Source organism: Thunnus thynnus, chromosome 1 (genome assembly GCF_963924715.1).
Source record: "Thunnus thynnus chromosome 1, fThuThy2.1, whole genome shotgun sequence".
NCBI lineage: Eukaryota > Metazoa > Chordata > Actinopteri > Scombriformes > Scombridae > Thunnus > Thunnus thynnus.
This window is the reverse complement of record NC_089517.1, coordinates 35,817,991-35,839,280: the sequence shown is the minus strand read 5'-3', so window position 1 is coordinate 35,839,280 and position 21,290 is coordinate 35,817,991. Positions and strand designations below refer to the sequence as shown.

General features: G+C 42.2%; 1 protein-coding gene across 10 annotated transcripts in view; it reads left to right on the top strand.

The window, feature by feature from the left end:
* Positions 1 to 21,290, top strand: part of znf536 (zinc finger protein 536) — a 364,930-nt gene that overhangs the window by 168,946 nt on the left and 174,694 nt on the right. For 6 of the 10 annotated variants that reach the window (XM_067596502.1, XM_067596520.1, XM_067596496.1 and 3 more), the window contains one exon: positions 10,579 to 10,681. The exons of 3 other annotated variants lie outside the window; for them this stretch is intronic. The gene's annotated coding sequence lies outside the window, so the exon portion shown is untranslated. Of the gene's footprint in view, positions 1 to 10,578; positions 10,710 to 21,290 lie in introns of all 10 variants that reach the window. One more of the 10 variants, XM_067596529.1, reaches the window with a different exon arrangement.

Sequence of the window (21,290 nt, the reverse complement as noted above, 5' to 3'; positions counted from 1 at the left end):
CTATAATATTCATAAGTATTTTTTCATTAGTTTATAATCCCATGAAAATAAGAATCATGTTTTCATTACCTTAGAATGAGCCCGTTATGTCTACATAGGGAACGAGTCCTCTTCTACACAGCCCACCATGTTGCACCACCATGTTTTTACAGTAGCCCAGAATGGACAAACCAAACACTGGCTCCAGAGATCTTTCACATTTTTTGCGAGTTTCATGGCCGCTGTAGGTTCACCTACATGCAATTTCAACCTCACTGCTAGATGCCTCTAAATCTTACATACTGATCCTTGAACAATATCAGTCAACATTCTTAACCTTGATTTAGTTTTTGTCTCATGTTACTCCATGAAAGACCTGTACTGTATATCAATTTGGGAGTGATAGCATGTTCCAATCGTTAGTTTTATACTTTGATGGTGGGACATCTCATGATTTGAGTTCCTGTGACTAAATATCAGCTTGGAAAAAACATCCAATGAGAATCAGCTGAGCTTGGCAGCTAGAAGCTGTACCAATCAACAAACTGTGGGAAGTCATTCAGATGATGATGATACCAACGATCAATTCAATTTGAACTGGCTGCCGCCTCACCGCTTCCTATCTCCTGAACCTTGTGAACAATTTTTTTAAACCAGGTTCTAAAACTAAACATAATTCAGCAACTGTGTGCCACACTTTCACCTTGAATTTATTGAGAAACTGACTTTGGTGGTCATTGCAGGTGAAATGTGACAGTTGCTGTGTTTTTTTGCAACGTGAACTGAAGCAAAACCTAATGACAGCCCAGCAAGTGGTGCATTCATCCAATCAGGTGCAGGATTTTCCACTAGCACCTGTCAAATTATATTATCTAAGCGTACATTTAGCCAAATTACATCAAAATTTAAATTATTTATATGTCCTACCCATAGCAATGTTAAGATGTAATGAAAGGAATTTTGTTGGTGGTGCCTGAAGCATGAAAACTATAACACTAAAAAATCCACAATAATGCATGTTCCTGAAACAATATCCATTTATTCAGGATGATGCACAGACCTTGCTGTGAACAGTTTAGATTATCCACAGTAACAGGGACAACATCTCAAAAGGACAAAAGAGATGTTGCTGTAAAATATTTAATGCTTTGAGAGCTTGAAATGAAATTTCATTCACTTTAGACACAGTGGCGTAGCCAGAAATGAAATTGCAGCTGGGCCTGAATAAGAGTGGATGGGCCACACAATTCATTCCCTAAAGAGCTCAATAGCATTTACATTACATTACAAGCACAAAAGTGTTCTGCTATGCGTTGGCCTGCTGTGTCATCCTACTGACATCCCTCAACAGCCTTAAAAATCAAACCTTTCCACTGTATTCAGTTACAACAACAAGACACTATATTCACAATCTGGACAAGCACCACGCAGCAGATGTAGGGACAAAAAAAAACAGCTTCACACACAATGACTACATAGAGTATTAAGCATCAAAGCCAAGCCATGTCATATAATAAATCTGCGACACACAGCCACATTCACAACCAACTTTGCTAATTATGCCATGTCATCACTATTATGGTATGATACAGAAACACACAACAGGCTACAATGGCAACAGCTTGAAAAATTGACTACAGCAAAAAAAAAGACCTCAACCTTTGATGTCTACAGGATGCGGCGTAGACGATGATTTCATTGTGGTCCGATGAGTGTGACGGTTCTCATTTAAAAGACAAAATGATGAAGTTGTTGAGGCAACGTGTTGATGTTGAGGCTCTCAGTCTTGTTTTTATCCAATTTGTCATTGAGAAAAGTCTCCACTGTACATGATGTGATTGGCAGGGTTATAATAACCCTTAGCAGCGCACTGACATTGGGGAAAATCTCTGCTGGACAGTTGTCAAGCACTTCCATTAGAGATGGATAGTTTTGTCCTGCATCCATTTTGCATCTTATCTGGTGTGTGAAAATTGAGTATTCAGATTAGTGATGGATCTGCCAAACTGCTTGCTCGGGCTCAGGTTCACCAAAGGTTGTGGATCCAGGCAGTAAGGAGGCCATGGCTCACATGATTCCATATGTGTCTTCCTGAAATCTGCAGTCCATTTCCGTTATCTATCTGTCTAGAATAGCGTTCCACATTTGCCTTAGATCTCTGTTGCTCTTTATACTTGAGGTTTTCCCCCAAAGAAGTGGTCACCACAGTGTCGCTCAGTCGCTCTCTCAGCATTCTTCTCTGTCGCGAGGAGGTGACATCCCAATTACTGATATCATTCTTGCTGATCAACTCTTGAGTTAATTTGAGCACTTTGTCAAAATCGCCATCTGTATTCTCTCTGAACTTGGAAAATCTGTTTTTTTTTAATAGAATTTCTATCAGATCAGTGCAGTCTGAGACACATAAGGTAGAACTCTGTAGTCCTTTTGATGCAAAGTCACTGGTGTCAAATCATTTTCCAAATGTCACAAGCAAAAAGATAAACTTCTTTGTCTGAATTTGCTGTAACAAGGACTCTGCTTCTAACTTTGTCTGTCCGCTTTCTTCTAAAAAACTCAGCCAGACTCTCTAGTATCACGTCAAGTAGCTGCAGTGTTTTACTTACAGATCCTGTCTTGGAGCTGCATCATACATCAGTAGCTCTCTCTAGCTCAATTAGCTTCTGATTGGGATGCATTTCCTTTTGCAATTGCATGAACTGTGTGTGTTTGTGGGCTCCAGACATAAAGGTATGCAGCTGATTCACAGTGTCTAAAAAGGTGCAGATATTTGTTGACACTTAAGCGGCAGTCCATAACGCCGGGTTCAATTGATGGGAGTTGCAGTGTACATAAACAGCTTGTGGGAAGGTTTGCTTCAGAAGAAAATGCACCCCACTCTGTTTCCTGACATGACTGATACACAATCAAAACAAAATCCCACGCAAAGAGATGGATCCAGCTAAAGTGGTTCCAGCCCATCCAACAGCCCTCTCCTTAATTACCCCACCATCAATGAAATGGAGACAAACTGCTATTAGCTCATGTTTGGATTGGTCTTTGTACTCTTCCTTGATTTTTCGTAGCAATAAGTAATAGCACATTCCAGCAGCACATTCTGAATATTTGGGGCTCATCAGTGTAGCATTGCGTGGAAGCTGTTGAAGCCTGTTTTCAACTTCTGGGTCATACTTCAAATTCTAACTTCAAACCTTCAAACTCCAAAGTCATTATATCATCTTGTAGAGAAGTAGCGTGATTTTCCTGACATGACAGTTCCAAGACAATTTGTTGTTCTTGGTTGAGTGTCCAGTTCAAGCCTGTCTGTTGTGGAGTTTGACGGTGCTAATTCGGTGCCCCCCTCCCCCGTAACATTAATGGATTCAATAACATTAGCAGTAGCATCAGGCACCCTCTCCTCCAATCTTGTTTTTTGAAAAACCTTGCAATGGACATTCGTTTTGCCATTGCTAGGTAAACTTTATTGAGGCCACCAGGCTACTCTACTAGCTCAATAACATTAGCTAGCAAAGCAGCCGTGAGTTTGTTTATGGAAAACAAGTAGTTTGGCACACTGCTGTAGATTTCGGTTTGCAACACCATTCAAACAGCCAGTTGGAGCACACATCACACATGATTTAAAGTACAAAGAATTTTTATTAGTTGAAATAAATAATAGACAGATTGTTGCTTCCAGTCAGTGCCAAAATGATACCCTCTGCCCTCCTTTATGTTTTACAAGGGTATAAAATGAAATACTGAATATCACATAAATAAACGGAGATAAGAGATTAGGAATGCAAACCACATATTAAGTCATTTTAATAATAGATTTCTTACAAAAAAGCAGCTATTTGATTGGATGAGCCTGGGCAAGTAGTGGGCGGGCCTAGGCTGACCCATAGCTACGTATCTGTTTAGACATAGCATTGTTTTAATGCATCTTTTCCTACATGTGCCAACAAAATGAACTGAAGTTCTGCACAAGGACAAGCCTGGAGTCAACGCATCCTAACACTGCTTCATTACCAGCCACTGACTGTCCGTGTCACTTTCATTGTAAAAAAATATGGCTTGTGATGGGCTCGATGATTACAGATGACAGCGCTGATGATGATAGTGATGCTGTCAGCGACAATAATGATTTGGAAGGTGGTCATTACAGTGATACTTGGACTCATTTTTCAGTAGTGAATTCTTTGACATATTCAACAAAGATACATCTAACTTTTACAGCTCTGACGTGTTTCCTCTGTAGATGTAAATATATTTCAGCGAACAGATTCAAACGAACATTTGTAATATGTGTTTCGGCGTCAACTACGACATCTGTTCACGCAACTTTGGGTGAATCAGAGACGCTGACCTGTCAGTATGTGTGTGTGTGTGCGAACCCGTTACACTCCTGTTCCAGAGAACTGATGAGTGTGTGTGGCTGTGTCATTAACACCACATTTGTCTCTGTATATTTGCATTTTTACCACTGATATACGGATGTCAATTAAACAGGGGAAGGAAAAAACTGTTTAGGTGACGATCCCTGCATGCATTTGTGGGCTATTTATAACATCCCCTCTCTGATTTCCTCATGGCCTGCTCCTCGCAAACAACACTTGATACAATTTCCGGTGAGGTTGTCTGTTTCACGAACAGCATATGCCTTACTGATTACATAAAAGAAGTCATTTTCTTTTTAAAATCCATAGTATAGTAAAAACAGCACATTGTTGCTAATTTCTGCATGGCTTCAAGTCATGTTGACCTTTAACTGTGCCCTGACACAGCTCTGAACATCTAGGAAGTCTGCCATGCTCGTAAGGTGTCTGGGTATGTTAACAGTGGGAGAGAAAGACACAGTGAGAGACTGGGTGAGAGAGAATTAGGTGCAGTTGGGAGGTGCTTTGGGTTGCACTGGGCCTCCCTGCACTTTGCCTTATGTCAAGGCTTTTTTATTTTACCTGCCAAGGACCCGACCTGCTATACCCAGGATCTGTCTCTCTCGCACTCCAAAAAACAGATTTTGATACAACAGCCTGTTGAAAAACTGTATAAATGCAGGACAACCTGAAAATTGGGATATCACCGACAGTCGCTGTGTACATTGTAGTGTTGAAATGATTAGTCTACCAACAAAGAAATTTGATTGAAGATTGATTTGGAAAAACTTCCAAATATTCAAATATGTGGATTTGCTGATTTTCTCTGGTTTATATCTTTGCAAACCGAATATATTGTTGGTTGGACAAAATAGGCAATTTGAAAGCAAAGGAAGTTTATTTCAGATTCCGTAACAAATATGAGTATCTGATTACCCATAATACCATACTGAATACAAGTTTTTTTTACTTATTTTGGTCGATATGGGTCACTTTCTTGGCTGCTACTTAGATTTTTCTTTAAGCCTTTTCTTGCCTGCATACTCTTTCTCTTTTCCTTCTCTTCTTCCTCAGGGGTGCGTTCGGCAGGTCAACACCTCAGCGGGTGGGGTGTTGTGGGCCAGGTGACCTTTGTCTGTCATTGTTTTGCTCCTCACACCTCACCCAGGGAGAAGGGGAAGGAGCTTAGCGCCTTACACCTGCCACCGGCTTTACTGCCATAGCTCTGGAGATTGGCTCAGGGTGCGCTTGATTTCAGTGTGCCAAGGACAGTTGCAGAAGTCTCAAATAATGTTGCTACAGCCAGCATTTGGTAGATATTAGACACCCTGGAGAGTAACTTGTGGGTGCATATGATGCGCATCGCCATACATAGTGCACTAAACATCAGATGACTGATACGAGCGCCTGCTCTGAGCTACACGCAACCAGGTTGAAAAGCATCTAAATCTGCTGCTGTATGGAGGTAACCATACCAAAAGTGACGTTAGATTCGAATGCGATTTGCGTTCCTGCGTGTGGCATTGAGAGATAAATCAAACATACCTCGAATGAATAAGGGGATGGAGATGAAATGAAATACCCAAATGCTGCCTCCACCGGGGCCTGATTGAGTTCAGGTGGCTGGAAAGTGTCTCACCCAGGGCTAGTTGTCAGTGAAGGATCTGCTGTCTTCTCATCTCTCTGTGCTGCAGGGCTAACTGGTGAACATCGGGTGTCTTGCTTTGACGGATGTTTGTGTGCCTCCTGTGTTGCGGGGGAACGGGCCGTTGACACACTTCATATTTCAAAGGCAAGGTCTGAGGAAGAAATGAAGATTGATACGGAAAAAAGGCGCGGCAACCCATCGGCCATTCGATACATATATTATCATTTACACATACGTGACACCTTTGTGCATGTCTGTATATCTATATATATACATATGCATGAGCATGATCCAAGGCGCCACACATATTCACGTGGGGGGCTTCCTCTGTTATTAGAGCCATGTGATATAATTGCATTTGATCTCCAAATAAACAGGGAATCAGTCCATCTCCTCGGTGGAGATGGCAGATGTGATGGACGAGCGCATTAGCGGCGAGGACAACATTAGATTTGCTCAAAATTATTGATCTTTTGTTTGTGAGCCAAGTCGGCGATAAATAACAGTGCACGGGAGATGTGACTCATTATCACCGTGCCAAAAGCCCGACAGACCTCTGTCAAAACACACTCTCCTTCCCCCCTCTCTTCCTCCTTCCTTTCATCTCCGTCACTACAAACCAATTTAATCTGTTTTTAATCCTTCCCTCTTTTCTGTCGCTGGCGCCTTTAATGCGAGGCCTCACTGTCACTATCTGATTCCCTTAAAATTTTAATCCTGCACTGATAACCCTGTATTATTACATATAACACACACACACACACAGGCAGCAGGACACTCACACATACATACACATATACACATGCAAATATGTACACACAACGTTTAGTGGCTCTCTCAGTGTTTTATTCCTTTTTACCTTCTTAGTGAAGAAAAAATCCTTTTATCACACAATGGGTAATTTATATCCATTACCAGCGTTTTCAATCCTTTTCAGCGCGGCTGTCACTGCCTTTGGCACACTCGTGATTAATGTGATCTAATAATAGTCTGCCATTATATTTCCTTTAGTAAAACATGTACCAACATCCTATTCAGCTCCACGAAATTCATTGCCCCTTAAAATATTTTCCCCTTTTCGTTTGAAAGACAAGATTGCTGGGGCTTTTTTTTCCCCTCTTCATCTCCATCTTATTTGTTGGTGCTGGTGGTGGTGGTGAGGGGGGAATGGGGGAGGGAGGGGGGGTGCTTCCCCTATTTTCAGACGCTTATGAGAATGATGAGAGGTGCCACGATTCAAGGTGGTTTGTGTGGATGCATTGGTGTGAGTGGGTCCTCATGCTGGTAGTGTATTGTGGCTACATTGTTGAATGGCAGTGTGTATTAGATTGTGCAGAGGAGAGATTCACTTCAATAGGTTTGTTCATGAAAAAGTGTATGTACGCATATACTTAGTTTATTTTGTTTGCACATTTTTTGTTCATTTTTTTGTATGTTCTTTAAAATTTTATTTCAGTTTACAGACAACTTGATTTATTCATATGATCAGCTGTAGATTATGTCCGTAATTATCGATTTTGAAGACCTTTCAACACAAATAAATCCATTTGGACTTTATGTTCTTTCTTTTTCTTTTAGAGCAGGTAGTTTTGAATGGGTGATGGAGAGGAAAGATGCTCCCCATGGATTTTGCATAGGATTAGGTGTGTGTGTGTGTGTGTGTGTGTGTGTGTTGACGGGGAGGTGGTCCAGCAGTGGGCTCTGTTCCCTCCCAGCCGGACAGCCTGAGCCAGTCTGCCACTCATGGGGCACGTTTCAGACGGGGCGGTGCCAACGCATACATGCACACACATGCATGTATGAAGTCATGCACACACACACACACACACACACACACAATCCTGGCTCCCTCCCACAAAGAGGGTTAACCCTTACTGGGTTCTTAGACTTGTATCCAGGATGAACAGGTGGTCCCACAAAACATGGGCATCAATTTCCTCCTGACTTATCCCAGTGTGTGTGTATGTGTGTGTGTGTGTGTGAGGAGGGAGGGAAGGGTAGACAGAGACGGGGAGAAGAGAGGAAGAGAGTACACACAAATTCGTAGCTTTAGTACACCTTTTGTTTGTGTGTTGGTTTTGTTCGGTACGGGTGTACGGAGCAGCTTGCGGAGGGTCCCGCCGCTGTGTGAAATTGACATCAGATGGCCGTCGTGACGAGAACAATATTACATCCAGCTTCCATTTAGCAGGGGACAGCTGATATATGTGCCGTGTGAACATTTGTTTGTGTGTGTGTGTGTTTGTCGGCACCTGACCCCGGAGTCTGACCGCACCAAACACAGCTGTCAACACTTTACATTCATGTTTTTCCTCCCCCCCCCCCTCTCCTCCGTTCCTCTCTGCCTTTTTTCCCCCACATTCTCTTGAATCCCTCCATTAAAGATAACTTGTATTGAGCCACATCTTATTCCCTTCAAATCCGCCTCCTCCTCCTGTCTCAAGTGATCCCTTCCCAGCAGAGAAAATCGAAGGCAAACCACTTCTAAAGCAAAACGGTGCACTCCACTTTGGATGTTTTAAATATCACCCTCTAACGGATGAGGAGATGCATATTTGTGATAGTTGCTTTGGTAAAACACGTCAAAATCACAAAGTTACACGTTCATCACCTGACCGCTGAGAAAATTGGAGTTTCACTCAGTATCTGGCTGTTGGAGCACACAGCTGAGACCTTCTATGCCTTTGATAACTGTAGTCTTTCAAGTCAGAGGAACACACTCTGCCTCCACTTTATTTGTTCTTTTGTGATTTTTCTGCGGCTCACCCCCAGCCCCAGACACATGTGAAATAGACGTTTTTTGGAAAATATGAGTAAGTAAGCAAAGAGAAAGAGAGAAAGGCAGAGAGCAGAATGGAGCTGAGGAGATAAACATAAACAGAGCAGAGAGAAAGAAGGTTTCTCTCTGAGTCAGCGGGTTTTAGTAAAGTCTGATTAAACGAGGTGGGAAAGCGCTTGGGGTAGTAAATAACAGAAGTGTCAAAATGTTGCTTAATGACCTGGATATCTACTGCATGAAATATGTAGCTGCAGATCTATGCAGGAGCTGTATGTTTTTTTTTTTTTTGTTTAATGCTGTAATGTGCAAGGGGAGTTCAGATGTTTAAAACAACTTACTGCGTGTGGAGAACAAGTTTGCTTAACAGGCTCTACTGACAGAAGACAGATGGACTTAAAAATGAAAAAAAAAAAAAGATAACACGTGACATATATTGCTCACGTCAAGTGAATTATCAGTGTTTTGATGAGGGAATGATATTAATGGTTTACACAAATAAAGAAGAAGGTTTCTTTCTTTCCATCGTCAACCTGCAACAGAATTAACATTTATAGTATGAAAATCTTTCACGGCAATTATCAATCAAGTCACAGGATTATAAAGTGTGGGTGGTGGTGGTGGGTGTGGTCTTAAAATATTCCACATATTCCACATATTCCACATCGGAACTGCACTGTTGTAACTGCTTTTTCTCTCTTTTCTGTCCACATCTACTGCATGTTTGTTTGTCCTGGATGAAGTATCCCTTCTCTGCAAGGTTGCTTTCTTCCCTGTTTGTCCTTATCTGAACTGACTATCTATGTATAGAGGCTGTCATATGCTGCACAGATTGTACATCCCTTTGAGGAAAATTTGGGATTTTAGGCTGCATAAATAAAATTGACTGGAGTGATTAAAAACAGGCCTGTGTACACCTCTTATAGGTCATAAGACATTGTAAGCACATAATTTACAATGTCTGACTTGTTAGAATGATTTAATTAAATCTACTCTGATTATGCATTTACAATAATAACTTTATGTAACACTTAGGGTTGAATGATGGTATATTACTGATCAGTGACTTTCACTAGATTCTATACAGATGATAAAATAAAATGATGTAATGTGTAAGAATGTAGATTGTTCATTGCATTGATTTTAACATTCATTTATCATATTTCAACACACATACAGTACCAGCACCACTTTGCACTTGAATAAGAAAGTGTGTCCAAACTTTTGACTGGTGCTGTATATTATCAGAACTACTATGATACTATTGCCAGCCCTAACGGCATGCAAATTCAGACTAAATGAATAGAAAAAAAAATGCAAAATATCAATACCTATCTATGAGGTGCTTGTGCACAGATTGCCCTGCTGAACTGTTGAACTGAATGGTAATTATGAATGCTTATGATGCAGTTTTATTACTAAGTAATTATAACAATTTCATCTCATAGCAGCCTAGCTTTTTTTTGAATATTGGTTACACTTAAAAAAAATTGCATAAAAATGTTTGAAGGTTTGAGGAGCAGGATGAGGAAAAGTTGGAGGTTGAACAGGAGGAGGTGAATGAGCAGAGAGCTGGAGGTATTCGGAGGTTATTTCAGCGCAGTCAGCAGTGCAGCAGTCGATTCACCTTCCCCTCCTCTTTCCAGGGGGGAAACCCCTTCCCGAGGAGGGGATGCTGGAAGCAGAGAGAGAGGGAGGGAGGGAGGGAAGGGGAGCGGTGGTGGCGGTGAACTCAGCACTTTCCTTATCTTCTCTCTCTCTCTCTCTCTCTGTCTCTCTCTCTCTCTCTCTCGCTGTGTCTCTCTGTCTCTCTCTCCCAGGGCTCCCTGATCAGTGCCGACCAGAAGCGGAGCTGAGGCTGGCTTAACGGGGCTAAGCACACTGTCACGCTGTCTGAGAAACCACCCCCACCCACCGTCTGAGGTGACTCAGGGTTTTCAGGGAAGAAGAAGTAAGGGAGGGAAGGAAGGGCGGGAGGGATGGATGTGAGAGGTTGGGGGGGTAAGGGAAAGGAGACTTGAGGTGACAAAACAGAGGGCTCATTTGGGTATTCAGGTATTTATTAATAACAGTAGTCTTGCATGAATGAGTGAGAGGAAGAAAAGATGAATGAAAGAGGAAAAAAGGGGCAAAAAGACGAGAGAAGTGTCTGATGAGTCTGTGGAGCAGTTTGCATTTATCCGCACCCTGATGCAATCTGTATGGGGTGATGATGACGATCACTATGATGATGAGGATGATCATGATAATGACAGACACACACACACACACAGCAGTTGGCCGGGACGTCCGTTGTACATGAACGTACAGAAGGCCTGCATGGGCATATCAACAGATAATTCCTATTTAATCCCATCAGTTATCCGTTGTAGTAGGGTAACTCTGTCTATCTTTAAGTCCAGGCTGGCTGTCTCTTATCTCTTTTGTCATTCTTCGCTCTAGTCTCTGGCCCAGAAGCTGTGTGTTGAGCATGGCAGAGGTTATGTAATGTAGGCACTTGTGCGTGTGTGTGTGTGTGTGTGTGTGACCTGACCTACGTTTGAGGGCTTCAGATGCAAGGAGAGGAATGCAAAAGGTGCAACAGAAGTGTCAGGAGAAGTTAGAGCCTTAGAAAACTCCAGAGCTCTGTCTGTCTATCTGTCTGTCTGTCTGTCTGTCTGTCTGTCTGTCTGACTGACTGAAGTGGAAACCCTGCAGGCCTGTGTGATCCAGGCCTGAAGCTCTGGCATACGCCAAGGACGCGAGGTTAGTTCACCTAGCAGCTATTTCTAGTCAAGCCGTGGAAATGCCTTTGCCATCATATCAGGAATATCTAGCTGAGGTGCGGATGAACATGTTGCATTCATCTGTTGATAGCACAGCTAATACATGTAGCTAAGGTAGTGATTTATATCCGTTGATATTAAAGTGGGGATTGACTGCGATGCTGGTTTGGCACCTTAATGTAGTAGCATGACAGAGTTAGTGAACTCTTCTCCTCTCGCTGCACCTTCTCTCATCCTTTCCTTTGCTAAATTTGGACGCTGACACTAAATGGATCTGCCATAACTCAAATGTGAGTGGGAGGATATATATATATGTGTGTCTGTGTGTTAGTGTGTGCGCAGCTGTGTGTGGTTGTAAAGTGAGGCATTATGGCAAAAAAAAAAGCCTGAATAATTTAGTGCTCACATTATTTTCTAATGCCATTCTTTAGAATCTGACTGCGTCACTCTAACAAATGCGCATGTCGGAAAGTTCAGGGGATTTTGTAGGGCGCCTGTGAACAGTGAGTGATGGCAACCAGCCGACTCTCAGCTCCCTCTTGTCTAGCAACAGCTCCATGTGAGCCCCGTGCACCATATTCCTTTCTCAGAACTAACGCCGCGGCAAATCGAAACAAAAAGGCCACATATTTTATTTATGTGTCAAAAGTGCGGTGAAAGGAGGGTAGGAAGGAGGGAGCGGGGCGTATCACTCTATCTGCCGGTTGATATCATTCCATCCGTCCGGATCAATTCTCCCAGACAGAGGGAGATGAGAGCGGAGCGGGCACAAGAAGGAGGGAGGGAGTGAAGGAAAGAGAGCTGAAATGGTGGTCGTATTGATTTGTCAAAGAAATACAGCGTTGCGTGTTTTGCTTAAACGTCCACATAAACCTGAGCTGTCAGAGGTGGGCGGGTGTATGCTGACATTTGGCCACACAGATTGGTCACATAGATTGTGGATTTTCTGCTTGTTGTAGCTATGCACAGTCTTACCTAATACCTTCATGTGGAAACCAGCAAAGTACCCGTACTTGCTCAGAACTGAGTTGTATGAAAAACTACCTCGTTTAGTTGCATTGGCCTATTACTTGAAACTACTTAGTTTAACAAAAGAAAAGTATGAATTCAGGGTCTACATGCTTTTTCCAAAGCTTTGTGATTTTGCTCAGGCATGGGCTGAATTTTATATGAGCTGCTAAAGCCCCATTTTATTTATTTTTGTGTTTCAGGTGCTTGTAGCCTAATATCTCTATAAAAATTGTATACTAATGTAGCATACACAGTTTTGAGGAGCATGTACTGAGCGTGGATCTTCCAGGGACTTCCAGGTGTCTAGATGGCTCAATTGGTAAGTTCAGTAGTAGGCCAAATTCAAAAACCATGCTACTTTCCCTTTACATTTACCTGTCCCAGCCACACACTTGACGCATAACTTTTCCATAATAACAATCACAACTTGACACTAACCTAACCCCGTATCCCGACACGATCCAGGCCATAATAACCATAATCCCCCCCAAAATCTGTTTTTTAAACACGGCCGTGCATCTGCAGCTGCTTAGGCTCATCACATTCCTAAATTGTGAATAACTACAGCAACCTCGCTAAGAGTGGAAAGAAAAAACACTACAACATTTTGTTAAGATATAACCCCAATTAAGACCACCCACGCAAATTTAGCTGACCGTGGTGAAACTCTCACATGTAGAAAAGACTAAGACAGCAATTTGTGCTTAATTGGTTCAAGGAATCTGCCAGTGATCCTATCGTGTTTATCCACTCTCAAAAAATGTAGTCAGTCCCATATTTGACCATGGGGGAATAGAGAAAAACCCTCTTCCACTTTGTGACTGCATACCTGGCACAAGGACAAGAGTGGAAGGGGGGGAATGAAATTAAAGAGCAGTTAAAGAAAACTGGAGAAAAGAGCAGAGAGTGTGCACAGGGCCATAAAAGGGATAGTTTAACCATTGATCGAGAGCAGTGGTGGAAATGGCAGCTGTAAATCAATTTTATCTTGGAGCAGCTAAAGAGTGTTTTCTAATGAGGTTAATGCCACATAATAGCTAAATTCCTCTGCTTAAAAGATGCCCTCAAGGTGGTGGCGAGAGATAGATGTCACCATGGAGAGCTTAACGCCTCGCCATTTGACACCAAGCAGAAGGATGCCTTCTTCTGTCAGGGAATTTGTATTTTAAATGACATTAAACCTTTATTCGTTAGAAGGTTTCAGGGGGTCATTATATCATCCTGTACACCTTTGTCTAGACAGCTTGTTGTATTGATAGACTGACGCATCTTTGGCTGAGATTGGGCTTTTAGTAAATTATTCAGTCTGTGTTGTCCACTTCCAATATGCTGGTTTCTTTCTTTATCACAACTGCAGAGTGTAAAACAATTTTAAAAAAAATAACCCCAATCATTTTTTTCACGTTTTCAAAAATCTGTATCAATCCAATCATCAAAGTTATGACAGTTTTTGAATACCACTGGTCATCTCAGTGCTAGACAGCCGGCAGGCTAGCATGTCAAGCTGGAACGGGCCGAGCACGGCCCCTGAAAAGACAAACTGACCCAGCACTAATAGATTATGAATCAAGTTGACCTCTGGCAAATAGTAGTGTTTATGAAATCTTTTATGTCATGGGAGATGAGGCCTGAGTGGTGAAGAGCACAGGGCTGAGCAATGGCAACAAAACAAACGCCCCACTACACACACAAGTACTGCATCCGCACACACATGCACGTACACGCAGTTTTTTCTAAAAAATACATGAACATCCACAGAATCATGGACCACCACAGGGACGTGGCCAGGAGTCGACCTGATTAGATACCCGGAACAACCCAAGTGGCTCCTTTCCACAGGAAGCCCCTAGAAATCTGAGCTCAGACACCCTGCGAAGGAAACTGACTTTGGCACTTTGAATCCACAGTGTCATTCTTGTGGCCACTAGCCAAAGGGTTGTGTTTGGCCTCAGTTGTCTTCACCATGGCAGTTATCTTACTCATGAACATAACCCTGACTCTGAAATTCTGTAACTTAGTTCACTTGCTCCCAGCCCAGAGGGGTTTATCCCACATTTTGCAGCAGAGTACAATGGCCTCAGACATGGAGGTGCTCACCCTCACCATAAATGTTTTGCACCGAAAACCCTCCCAGACACAGTGCATGTTGGAGGTCACAGTCCAATGAAATCAACAGAACTACACAGTTGGCGAAAATCCTGAGGTCACCAAACTGGGCACTCTCTACTCCTTGGCTCTGCCAATATCAGACTGGTTTAAAACTGACTGTTTTCACAGTGGACATTTCCAAGTATTTGGTTTATTTAGTCCCCCTCACAGTTGTAACCTCATCAGGATAATAAAAAATACAGTGGGTCATCAAAATGTCACATTAGAATCAATCATAGAATCAATTTGATTTAAAGGGTGTAACGGCAGAGGTTTAAAAAGACTGGTTGGCATCATCTAATTTCCTCAGGAAGTCCCAACCTGATTCAAAGGTGCATTTCCATATTGTGCGTTCAAAGACAATGATTCTTGTGTGTCTTGACCAGACACAAACAAATAGAGCTGCAGTCAGTGCATACCAGCCTGAACAGTTGACAGTTGTGGAATTAAATGGGTGGGTGAGTTTTTGAAAGGCCAAGAATGTTGGTTCCAAACCGGAGCTTGTCCAAAGGTAATTACAGTGTGCAAAACACAAACATAATACAAGCTAAAGTCAGCTACTGTTTGTCGGTCAACCAACATCTTTATTTTTACCATTTTGTCTTCTGAATGTACTCCTCTGCATTGCTTGCAGAGTTGGAGTAGGGAGAAGTAGGTAGAAGGAGGAAGCTTTGAGAGTCAACAACTGGCACGACCACAACTGATACATGCAGGGAATCCCAGAGCATCCAATATCATGTCTAATCATTAGCTAGCTAGCGAGTTAGCATGTCTGCAGACATAGACGTGTTGAAATATTACATTACACAAATTACATTAGATAGTAATGGAAGCATAAGAAATCCTCTTTGTCTTCAGTGAGAGGATCCGAGGAGTCTGCAAGCTATAGACAAGACTCCACCACAAATTTGTTGACGGGATGCAACTCAGAATCAGCAAGTGTCTTGATGGGCATGCAGTGGTTGCATTGCATTGTGGGATAGGCTTGGAGGACTGAGGTGATGTCACATGGTCATTATGAATTTCTAATATAAAATCTTCTCCAACATATTGGAGGTGGATCTGGCATTGATGCATGCTATTTGAATTTTTAATTAGTCTAGCTTGAACATATGTGTATCAATCTAACCATATTGTACTCATTCACTGCCAAAACAAGAATGGCAAACCACTGAGACAGACAGTGGATGTGCAGACGCATATTTAAGACAATGCTATCACATAACACATTATCCGCCTTTAAAAAAGCACAACGTACAGTGTATACACTCTGATGTGTGTGTCTGTGTATGAAAAAAATGAGAGTACAACCAACGCACAGCATGAAACTTAAGGAAAGTTCATCTCCACAGACCTCTAGCATTGATCACTGGGGCCCTAAAGCTATTATCATGATCTAATTAGGTTTAACATAAGTCTGTGTCACGGCCCGGTGCAAGGCTGCCTTGTCCCCAATTCCACACTTTCACAGCATCCCTATTTAAAAATAGCACACATTTGCCACACATACATGCAGTGAATACTAATACTTTTTTTTTTTCCAGTTACACTGAGATCTACTTTAATGTCATACTGAGGTCCAAGCAGGGAGAAATGATGTAATTCATGGGGCACTGAACAAGCGTGGCATAATCTCCTCGGTTTCTCCTCTTGTGTAGATGCATGCCAGTACTATGACAATCCATCAAAGAGATACTGCCATTATTTGTGGGAAAATAAAAATGATTATTTGGAAGAATCTTGGTTTTTTCCACACCATACTGCACATGCAATACAAAAGCTTTCATGAATTGGCTTTAGAGACACACATCTTGTCTGAATTAGCAATAGATTAGCCATAGTTATATTGTGAAAAACTGTGTTTTACTACTAGTTTTACAGTTTAATATCTGATTCTGTATTCGGTTGTGAAAATCAAATTCTCAAAATGATACATCTGAAAAAAGCCATTTTTTCTCCCCTCCGCTCTCTGTATTCTTGTGAGCTATGAGTCAGAGATGATCTGAATACCCAAGCCTCACAAAGTATAGAAGGTGAAACATGCAGCCAGTGACCTATTAAGAAGACCTTTAAGGTGCACCCATTAATACAGCTGTCAAAAAATATTCTATATTTGTAATAGAATACTATATTTAATTTGTTTTATGTACCTTATATCTGGGCTGAGGTGCTTTAATACAGCTGTGAATTACCCACACTGACACCTTATTCATTTTAAACATGATTAGCTGCAGCGGTGTGCATGGCTGGCGCAGTGGATGGCTGTGGCCCAGTGCACACACTCATGGGCTCATTACGCCACTGCGCAGGTGTAATGGAATGACACGCCCACCCCCACACATACAGACAGGCACGCATTACAAGCGCTCATACGAGCACATACTGCAAACTCAAGAACATGAAAGCTTGCACACAGACTGAATACAGTGGGCCCTCTTGGCCTCTTCACAAAGCAACTTTTTTCACTGTTGTACAATCTAGGCATCCACTGCAGTCTTATTATTTCAGGGACAAGCCTGAGGAACCATGCTTCAGTCCCCATATAAGGAAAGACAAGTCTAAAAAGAAAGGTGTTAAGAGGACTCCCCTCCCTCTCCTCTACTCCTGTGTCCTCTGTTATTATGAATAGTGGCGGTAAGAGAGAAAAGCATATACTCCATTCGAATCTGTTCATGGTTTCTGAAGGACCACTCTCACCAGACGAGCCTCCCCCCCCCACCACCCCCTCCCTCTTTTGATTGATATGTGAAATCCGTCTCTCTCCGCAGCTCTAAAGGCAGTCCCTGTGTGTGTCTGAAAGGTGCTCATTGTTGAGTAGAGACCACTTTGTCAAGAAACAATCCTGTTCCCAAGGAAGCTGAGAATGTCTTAAAAAGATACAGCCCCTTATTGTGTACATTGGGGAACTTTAATTTTGTGTGTGAGGTCATTTTAATCCTGATGAATTTTTATAGTAGCGGTTGTAGTTCAATGGCTGGTCGCCCTAATGCTCTAAAGAAGTAGCAAAATAAAGGAAGAATGGGAAAGAATGAAAAACCCACCCACAGGCCCGCTGAACAATCCTAAACTTAAAGTGTCGCAGAGAGCGAGGAGGAAGGGTAGAGGCCTTTGTTGATGGACACATTGGGATGTATTTAAGTTCTACAAAGGAGATTCCCTGAATGGAGGCTTGATTTCTGCTACAAGGTTTAAAATGCGCGGCCTAAAGATAGATTTGCCACGGGATAACGTTTGTGTAGGGTAATCTCTTAGGCCACGGAAGCTGATGTGAGTGAACCACCCAAGACATTGCCTCTGAACTGATTCCAAAGAGGAAAGGCAACAAGCTTAAACACAGGATTGTGCCTCTGACATAGCTAATGGTATGTTTCAGCATTCTTAATTGGCATCACATTTTTTTTTTTTTTTTGGCATCACGGTTTTATCACATTTGACCGAGGCAAAGTTTCACAATGGAGGATTTGTCATGTCAGAGACTTATTCTTTATGATAATAGATTGGAAACCTCTCTTACTTCTCCTTTTGTGCAAACTAATTGCCTTATTTGAGCAGCAGTTTGTCTTTTCATCTGAGCTGCGAGGTTTTTTGTTGTGGGTTCGCCCTCTGGCCTCTTGTAGGTTTAGACTGGATGCGAGCCTATTAGGCAGACAAGTTCAAATGTAAACAGCGAGCAGTAGAAAAATGTGATCATCCAAACTCGACGAAGTTACTAGATTTCTGTGCATTTTAGCAAATTGAAGCACTAGATAAACACATAACTTGTTTTATTTTCTTGCTTTCTTCAAAATGGTGCGCTGTTGCAGGAGGCTTGCTCATCACCACTGTGGCTAAATGGAAACTGGATCTTGTTTGAGAAACGGCAGGGTGAGACCAAACAGCGTGATTCATAATGGTTATTTATGTACCATGTAGCTGAGACTCAGCAGGGAGCAAAGGCATGGTCTTTACTAAGTACATCTCTTTCTGCTTAGTTTCTCCTCAGTCTGGTTTGAGGCCTGTTTTCCTGATAAATAATTCTTATATGGATACTGAAAATACATCATCTCGACTTTTTTGATCATCCTCAAAATAACAAGTGTAGGAGTCTGCCGGTCTCAAGCAAAGAAATGAGGTGCATTCAAACAAGTTTCTCTGGTGCGTCGTGTCAGTCAAGTCGGTTGTTGGTGACTGATCCGCGTAATGCAACCGAATTCCAGCAGCTAGCCAATATACAAATAAACACACCAACGCTGACACTGCTTCCCTGCAATGAAATAGTTAGAAACAGACTTTCTCTCACTTTCCTCTAACTGTCCTTTATTTCTTTCTCTGCTTTTCCCTCCTCCCTCTTTCCCTCTGTTCTGAGATGCAGGGATCCAAGTGCGCGATGGTGCATTACTAAGGACACCTGCTCTGTTGATGTGGCCAGGCAGATTGACTGTGTATTTGTGTGTGTGTGTGTGTGTGTGTGCGTGGGTGTGCAAGCGTGCATTTATTCATTCATCAATTTTTAGGTTGAAACTGGGACCAAACCTATCAAAATTGTTCTGAAGTTAATCTGTCCATTTCTGCCTCAAATTATGCATAATGGGCTTTTAATTCAGTGCCCTGCAACTAGCCGAGACAGTGCCCTTCTCAAGGTTTGGCCCTGAAAATACTCAACTCAAACCATGCAGTTAAATGATAAGGTGTGTAATCATGATCAAAAAACCGTAGAACGATCTTTAATCTTTTTCTATCCTTATGTACCCCTAATTTACACCACCTTGAAGCTTTTCATCATAAGAAATGCTAAATTGATGTGAGACAGTGAATGAACACTACAGTATTCCCTGAGATATACCCTGAGACAGATGCTTTAACCTCTCAGATCCCCATGGAAAAAAACACATGGTACATCCCTCCACTTGTCATTTCATTAAATCCTTAAAAGAAATTGCGAAAGTCCTCTTTCCAGGGGGTTAAAATGAACAAAGCAGGAAGAGTTCAATGCCTAGAAGGGCACAATATGTTCTGTTACATTATACTTTCTTTTTTGCTGGTGAAGGAGGAGAAGAGTGGGAGCAAAAAGAAGGCAAAAGGGAAGCGAAAAGGAATACTTTGCTATTTTATTTCTGTCATTTGAATGAGTTCTGTTCACTGTTCGCTCCTACACCCCCCACCCTGTGCCTTGTACCCCCGCTGCACCCCAACCGACCAAAAAAAAAAAAAAAAAAAAAAAAAAAATCTTATTCACTTAGTATGTAGGTCACATTACAGTGGTGTCTAGCTATTGGACATGGGCTTAGATAACTGTTTGTCGAGTATTAAATGCTTTCGCTGCCTCAGCAGCCTCTGCCACTGGTATTTCTCACACAGCTGTGCTACTGAAAGGAGGCAGCGCCGCAGCAAAAATCATGTCACACACATACACACACACACATGCACACATACGCTTTCAATCTCTGACGCTTTTTGTGCATACTTAAAAAAAAAAAAATCTTGTTTGCATAAAACATTCACTTTTCTCATATAAAAGTGTCTTATGTGAAGTTCAAAACAGGTTTTGAAAGCCAGTTAAAGCAGCGTCTGTAAATGACGGCCGCGCTGTGGTGAATAGGAGGTAAACCCATTGACCTGAGGTGCTAACTCAAGCAGATGAATCTTTGCTTTTCTTTCCTCTTATCCCTGTTTGCTTTGGGTGACCTTGCACACCAGCCCTGATGCGGTGTGTTCACATAGCACTGGCCTAATGGCTTAGATAGGCCCCAGCATGGCCAGTACTTTTAACCGAAAACACCCCTCCATGTCCGACCCTGCCCTCCTCAAGTGTACGCTCGCTCGCTGCAACCAACATAACCTCCGATTTGAAAATGGCCAGGCGGAGGTGCAGGGCAGAGGAGGAAATTGCACCTGCTTTTATAGCAGCAGGATCCAGGCGAGGAGTGAAGTCTTCACTTAAAATAGAAAGGCAGGAGACAAGGGGGGCACCTCGCTGCTGTACATTTTTGCCCTCTGTTGTCTTTGCATGAAATGAAAGATGCAAGTGTGTGTGTGTGTGCGTGTGTGTACGTGTGTTTGTGAGTTATCCTCCCCTCCCTCTGTCCTTTGTATGAAATGAGCCCAGATGGTGATTGATTTTTCAAGTGCTGACATCCCTGCTTGAGAAGCACTCCTCCTTTCTACAAACACACACACACGCACACACACACACACACACACCCTTCTTTGTGCCGAGCAAGTGAGGCACACTAACATCTCGGTGCCATCATCATCTTTGTGACTGCCAGCAACCACCATTGATTGACAAAAGTATGCATGCAAACAAACAGAGAGACACACACACACACACACACACACACACACACACACAAGGATATACACACACAGTCATCCAAACACACAAGCAGAGAGCAAGAGGTCATTTCCTTTTTGCCCGTGTCTGCAGATGCGGCTGTGGAAAATAGTTAACGTGCAGCCAAAAAAAGAAACTCTGACTCAAAAACTGCTGAAACTATTAGTTTATCAATCGATTCATTAATTGACAGAAAATTATTTGACAGTTTTGTTCGTCAAAAAACAATTTATTGAGCAAAAAAAATCCAGATTCCATATTCTGAAATGTGAGAATTTGCTGTTTTATATCATGG